Source organism: Palaemon carinicauda, chromosome 10 (assembly GCF_036898095.1).
Source record: "Palaemon carinicauda isolate YSFRI2023 chromosome 10, ASM3689809v2, whole genome shotgun sequence".
NCBI classification, from domain to species: Eukaryota; Metazoa; Arthropoda; class Malacostraca; order Decapoda; family Palaemonidae; genus Palaemon; species Palaemon carinicauda.
In genome coordinates this window covers 43,159,179-43,166,592 of record NC_090734.1, presented here as the reverse complement: position 1 = coordinate 43,166,592, position 7,414 = coordinate 43,159,179, and the positions used below count along the sequence as shown (strand labels likewise).

Below are 7,414 nucleotides of genomic sequence, written 5' to 3'. Positions count from 1 at the left end.
GACATTTGGATGAGAGTTCAGAGACTTATGCTACTATGATATCGCCTATACATAAATTTGGATCAATTGTTAATCCATCTTCTCGAGCAGCTTCAGCTTTTTTCATGCCTTTTAAGAACTTTTCAAACTATCTCCTTTGCTGATTCCAATAAAAATTTTGTGTAATTACTATTCATTTCTTAATTGTTTATATTTTATCATGCATGAAGCCGGGATTACCTCATTAATATTGCTATACTAAACTCAACAGAAAAATCTCACACTAGAGGAATATATATATATATATATATATATATATATATATATATATATATATATATATATATATATATATATATATATATATATATATATATATATATATATATATATATATATATATATATATATATATATATATATATATATATATATATATATATATATATATATATATATATATATATATATATATATATATAATTCACTCATGCTGGCGAAAAAGGGGGTAAGTCCAAAAATGGCCTGAATGAGTTATGACTGCCAAAAGGTTGCTAAAACGGGCTACTATGCTGGGAAAAAAGGGGGTAAGTGTACTGTGAATATGTTAGTCAGTACGTCAAAAAGTCTTTTTATGGGATAACTACATGCAGCATCATTCTGTTGGCGAAAAAGGGGGTAAGTAGAACATACCCCTTTTTAACCACATTTTCATTAAAATTCATAGCATTATATTGGCGAACAAAGAGGCAAGTGATACATACCCCCTTTTTAACTACATTTTCAATATAGGTCAAAAGGGGTTAAGTAAACAAACTTATTAATATTTAGGTAATTATTCACTTTTTATCTATAACTCTGCAATTCTAGTTCTAATCTAGTCATAAAACTCATACTCTTCTTCTTCATTTAATATGCCAGTATTAATCCCACTAGGCCTAGCAGCTAATGCACTCCACGAATGTTATTATTGTTGCCCGAGACAGGGCCCAGACGCGTTCCCTCTACCTAAGTGCGGCTTGGCACATCCGCACGCACTAGATAGAGAGAGATATGGCGTGTTGTAAGCTGTATCGTCGTTCTGAACGTGTATTAACTAGTGTTGATTACAACTCGCCTTTGATTGCAGGAGTGTAGTAATTTATAAGATTCTAATATTATGAACTTCTGTATATATGTGAATTGAAAATGATTTTGGTGATGGATGCATCTAAATCACGTGCTCGTCAATTCTTGACAAAGCATTACACAAAAATGCAGAGAAAAGAAGAAAAATGGACCTGGAAAACCGCCAAAGTAATGTCAAACACTGGCTTATTGCTAATAACTTTGGAGAGGAAAGAAATGAAGGTACGTTATTGATGTTCCTGGGATGCCTGCAGTTTAGTGGGACACCTCTAATTCCGAGCAGTGATTTCCTTTTGACGGGAAATCTACTTGTAGTGCAATTTTTTTATGTGTTTTAAATGATTTTAATAGTTATTTCTATCGGAAATGAAAGTGTGGTAACACGTCATATTTGTTAGTGTTTGTGGTTTGAGATGTTCATTATTCAGACAAAAAGGGATATGTTATTTCTTAGATTTTGTATAAATAGCATCAACTTTGTTTATTAACCAGTGGTAAACAATAGTAGGAACTTTGTTTATGAGCCTAACAATTTTAGTTAGGCTTAAAATTCGCCTTACAAAATGAGCTTCTGCCTTCACGGCAGCTGTATTGTGAAGAGTCAAAAATTTTTTTTTTATATGAACGGATCTTTCGTGTTTGGTGGTCGACACTAAATTTCATTGTAACTAGAATTTTTTATGTACTTTTGCTCATAGAATTTGAGCAAATGGTTAGATTTTTAGTTAAAAGCATCCAAAAATTAGTTTTTCACTATTTTATAGGTACTGACAAAACACGAACTTTGTAGAAATTATATTTTTGCAATGTATGTTGTCATTTGTCATTTTTCATGATTTTTCAATATAATTGTGTGGATGGCAGGAGCACAGTTGTTCAGTATAACAAAACAAAAATATAAAATTAATTTTAAAATCAAGTATAATGTTAAAGTTATTCTTGATATTAACACAGTCTGAATACTTTTATAACAGATTATGATGAGACGCCTGATAATTTCTATGATGATGATGATAGTGTAAAAGATCCAAATTTTTAAGTTACTGATGAAACCTGCAGTGTATCGTCTTCGTCCACAATTTCTCGTGAAAATAACAGTAAGCATGAGATTAGACTTAAGGGCAATCAAGAAGCAGAACATCCAAGAGAGGAAGAGGGCAGTCAAAAAGCTGAAAATCAAAGAGATGAACAACTTTGCCAAACTCCAATGAAAAGGTACTCAAGAAGAGCACGGAGAGAGAGAAAAGAGTGTCGACAGACCGGTAAATCGTATACGACTGCGTCAGGTAAATTAGTTTCCGCTAGAAAACAAAGTCCACTAAAGCAATGTAGATTGAAATGCTCCGAACGTTTCAATGATGAAGATCTGCAAATATTATATATTGAAGATTGGGATTTGGGCTCAGTAGATTCAAGAAGAGACTACCTCGCAACTCTTATTACACCAAAGAACCCATTACGTACCCGCCTAAGAGATAGAGGCGGCGAAAACATTAGAGTGCGAGATGTAACCTACGAGTATGCCTTAGAAATTCACATGAAAAGACATCCTATTTGTCAAAAATGCTTTTTGAGGGTGTTTGGTGAAACCAAAAAATTCTTGGAAGTATTACAGAAAAAGAAAAAGGAAACTGCCTCTGGAGTGAGCCGAGGGGATAGGAGAGGAACAACTCCAAATCCACGTCGTATTAAAGAAGAGGAACTTTCTAAAATTGATGATCATATCAAATCATTTCCAGCATACGAGAGTCATTATTCTAGGGCACACTCCTCCAAAAAGTATTTGTCATCAACACTTACATTAGCAAAAATGTATTCGTTGTTTAAAGAACGCTACCCGGAGTCCTCAGTAACACGCTTCACATATGAGAAAAGATTTCATTGTCATAACTTGAGTTTCAAACAGCCTAAAATAGACACATGTCATACCTGCGATGTGTTAAAGATGCAATTAGATATCACCAATACCCCTGAAGAGAAAGAACGTCTACAAGCCGAAAAAGAAAGTCATCTGTTAAGAGCTGAAAATGCCTATAGTCGTAAAAGAGATGATACAAAGTTAGCTTGCAGAAATCCCTCATTTGCAACATACACATTTGACTTACAACAGTGTCTCCCACCTCCATACTTACAGTCTTCAGTAGCTTTTTATAAGCACTTGTTGTGGACATACAATCTCACTGTTCACAATAATGTAAATAAAAAAGTGGACTGTTTTATGTGGCACGAAACCATTGCTGCTAGAGGTGCCAATCAAATAGCATCTTGTCTAATGAATATCTTGCAGAATTTGCCCAGTGATGTCCAGCACGTAATTTTTTATTCTTATGCTTGCGCCGGACAGAATAGAAACCCATATGGCTGCTATGTTTATGCATGCATTATCCAAATTTCCTAACATACTGACAATAGATCACAAATTTCTCATTTCCGGTCATTCACACATGGAGTGTGACTCCGACCACTCTGTCATTGAAAGACTCAAGAAAAAGAGAGCCACTGCAATCCACCATCCACGTGACTGGTACCAGCTGGTAAGATTGGCAGGAAGAAGATTTCAGGTTCATGCAATGACTCAGGAGGACTTTTATGATTACGCACAGTTATTTAAAGGCCCTCTGGTAAAAAGATTAAAGAACAGCAATAATGACAAATTTAACTGGTCACAGTGCCAGTGGTTCAGGTATCAGCGCTCCACGGAATTTTGTTGTATAAACGATCTCTTTCAAACGAGGAGGCGTTTGAACAAGTAGATATGAAAAGAAGAGGACAGGATAATCCAAATTTGATAGATGTCAAAAAGGAATATCATTCATTACTGCCTATCAGTAAAGAAAAAAAGAAGGACTTGACTGATCTATTGCCTTTGGTTGATCCTATGTTTTACGATTTTTATAAGGCACTACCAGATATGAGTAATGTTCAGGATTGTGATCCTGACTTAGAAGAATTTGTTGAATAAAGCAATTTATAGCTTTTTACACCTATGAAATGCTAACTAAAGTTGTATTTCTTTAACTAGATGAATCTCTGAGGAAATAATTTTTTGACATTTCATTATGCCTTGTACCAACCGTGTTTCTCACAATTGTACATATTTTATATATATTATGCTTGTATCTTCGCTCCTCCCTTGCACTAAAACGAACATGAAAATTCCTGTCTGGTTTTTCCTCTGTGATATTGTCTGTCTTGTGAACTTGTCATGTCCTGTTGCCTTGAGGTTTTGTATATAAGGAGAGTGTTCCACAACAATATAACTCAGTCGTTTCCAATCTGCCTTTGATTTCACAACTCCTCTCTCGGCCCGTCACATTGGTGACCCCGGAAGTCGACTCGCTCCCACCGCCTTCCACCCCCACCCCCTCGCCCCTTCATCGTTGGTACTATGGCGGACTCTACGGCAGTGGGTGCTGCGGCCGCTCCATTCAAACTTTCATCGTTCGCCAGCGGAGAGGCGTTTGCTTGGTTTCAGCGCGCAGAAGTCCAGTTTCGTATCAGGGGCGTGACTCGCTCAACCACCAAAGTGGATTATGTTCTCGCGGCGATACCCGAGGACACCTTCCCAGAAATATCCGACTGGCTTTGTGAACAAGGAGACACCCCAATAGCGTATGACGACCTCAAATCATACCTTCTGCAGCAGTACTCGCCGTCGCCAGCCGCCCGTATAGCAAAGCTTTTTCAGCTCTCGCAACAACAGTTGGGGGACCAAAGGGCTTCGCTTGCCCTCAGGGAAATGACCAGTATCGCTCGCCTTCAACCTGCCGCACACGGCTCTCCTCGTGAGGTGAACCTACTCCGTGCCCTTTGGATACGCCGTTTACCTGAACCGGTGCGCGCTGCCATACCCGATGTCGATAGTTTACCCATAAAGGACTTGATGACCAAAGCCGACGCCCTTATGGACAGCCACTTCAAGACTTCCATCAACGCCTCCACCCCTGACGACGAGGATGCCTATTCAACATCAACCAAAGCTGACATGAATGCCGTAGGACATACACGCCTACCCCGTGACGTGCCGAAGCGGCGACAAAGCCGCCCACCACCCACCAATCGCTCGCGCCCCAACGAACGACTTCTACAGCCACTTACTACCTCCCATCCGCCGCAGTTTTGCTACTACAACTTCAGATTCGGGGCAACCGCGAAGAAATGTGCCACAGATTGTCAGTGGCCAAAAAACGTGTAAGTAGGCCATCGCTTGTGGCGGTGGCCTCCCATGTTTCTAATCTTTTCTTTTTACAGGATGCAGGAACGGACGTGCGATTTTTGGTAGACACGGGTGCTTGTCGTTCTCTTTTGCAAAGGAAACTCTTCAAGGCACAACGTAGTCTGTCTACATCTGCCGACGTCCGCTTGGTAGCTGCCAACGGATCTGCAATACCCACCTACGGTTACGAGAGCCTCACATTATCATTCGGAAACGGTAAATTCAATTGGAGGTTTCTCGTTGCTGACGTCACAATGCCAATCCTCGGTGCGGATTTCCTCTCTCATTTCCACCTTCTGGTCGATGTCGCCCACCGACGATTGGTCAACGCAGACTCGTACTTGTCGACACCTCTTCAACCCGCCCCCTCTAACCTCGCTCTCCACATCAGCGCACCCACGGATGCCTACGCCCACCTCCTCACGTCGTACCCGGAAGTTTTCCGTCCAGAACTTCGCCAAACGCCCACGGTTCCTGCCAAGCACGGTATTTATCACCATATCAAGACGACGGGACCCCCAGTCTTCGCAAAATTCAGACGTCTGGCACCGGAACGATTGGCAGCCGCCAAACAGACGTTCGCCGAAATGGAGAATATGGGCCTTTGCCAAATGGCCTCCAGCCCATGGTCGTCACCCTTACACATCGTTCTGAAGAAAGACTGCTTCCTTCGTCCGTGCGGGGATTACAGGCGCCTGAACATGCAAACAGAACCGGATCACTACCCCCTCCCAAACATTGCCGATGTAACCTCCTACCTGCACAAAGCAAAGGTTTTCTCTACGCTCGACCTCCTGAAGGGGTATTATCAGGTGCCTATGAACCCAGAAGACATCCCCAAGACCGCCATCACCACTCCGTTTGGCACATACACCTTCAATTACTCCTGTTTTGGCCTTCGTAATGCTGGGGCAACGTTTCAACGTCTCATGGATGGCATCTTAGGGGACCTCCCTTTCTGTGTATGTTATGTGGACGACATACTTGTGTTCTCCTCCTCAAAAGAGGAACACCTCCGTCACATGCGCATCGTGCTCGACCGCCTGCAACAAAACGGCCTTGTAGTCCGGTACGACAAGTGTACCTTTGGCGCCAACGAAGTGTCGTTCTTAGGGCACCGTATCACTCCTGAAGGAGTCCATCCCCTCCCTGAGAAGATAGCAGCCGTTCAGAATTTCCCCACGCCCTCGACCGTCAAAGCTCTGCAGGAATTCTTGGGCATGATCAACTATTATCACCGTTTTCTGCCAGCCATTGCCGCCACTCTTGCTCCCCTCTACGCCTCCCTCAAGGGCAAGCCAAAGGACCTGAAGTGGGGTCCCCTTCAAGAAGCAGCCTTCTGCAATGCAAAGAAGGCCCTATCAACTGCTGCGGCTCTCACTTTTCCTATCCCACACACCCCTCTCCTTCTCTCCACCGAGGCCAGCGACGTCGCTATTGGTGCAGTACTCGAGTAGGTGGTCAAAGGCTCGCCCCGCCCATTGGCCTTCTTCAGCAGAAAACTGACCAAGGCAGAATCGGGTTATTCTACCTTCGATCGAGAATTGCTGGCGGTGCACTTGGCTGTCCATCACTTTCACCATTTCTTAGAAGGTACGCCCTTCGTCATTCGCACAGACCACATGCCTCTGGTGCACGCCTTCACTCGACAGTCTGACGCCTGGTCCGCCCGTCAACGCCGACATCTCTCCGCCATGGCTGAATACAATTGCACCCTCCAATACGTCCCTGGGAAAATGAATCCCGTTGCCGATGCCCTGTCAAGAAACACGTTGGCTGCCGTTCAACTGGGATTGGATTACAACGCCCTGGCTGAAGCCCAACGACAGGATCCAGAGTATCAAGCTTGTAGGACATCCTGCACGTCCCTCCGTTGGGAGGATTTTCCCCTCGAAAACTCCAACACCACCCTCCTCTGTGACGTCAGTACTGGTAGACCGCGACCTTGGATTCCTGCTCCCATGCACCGACAGGTGTTTGATTTCATCCACGGCCTTTCACATCCCTCGTGCCGTTCTACTGCACAGCTGCTGAAGGCAAAGTTCATTTGGCACGGCATTTCTAAGGATGCTAAGGATTGGATCCGTGCCT

At 42.6% G+C, this 7,414-nt stretch overlaps 1 pseudogene; it reads left to right on the top strand.

Annotated features, from left to right (window-relative positions):
• The first annotated feature begins 1,179 nt into the window (after positions 1-1,179).
• LOC137648400 (uncharacterized) lies at positions 1,180-3,125 on the top strand (annotated as a pseudogene).
• Positions 3,126-7,414: the final 4,289 nt, after the last annotated feature.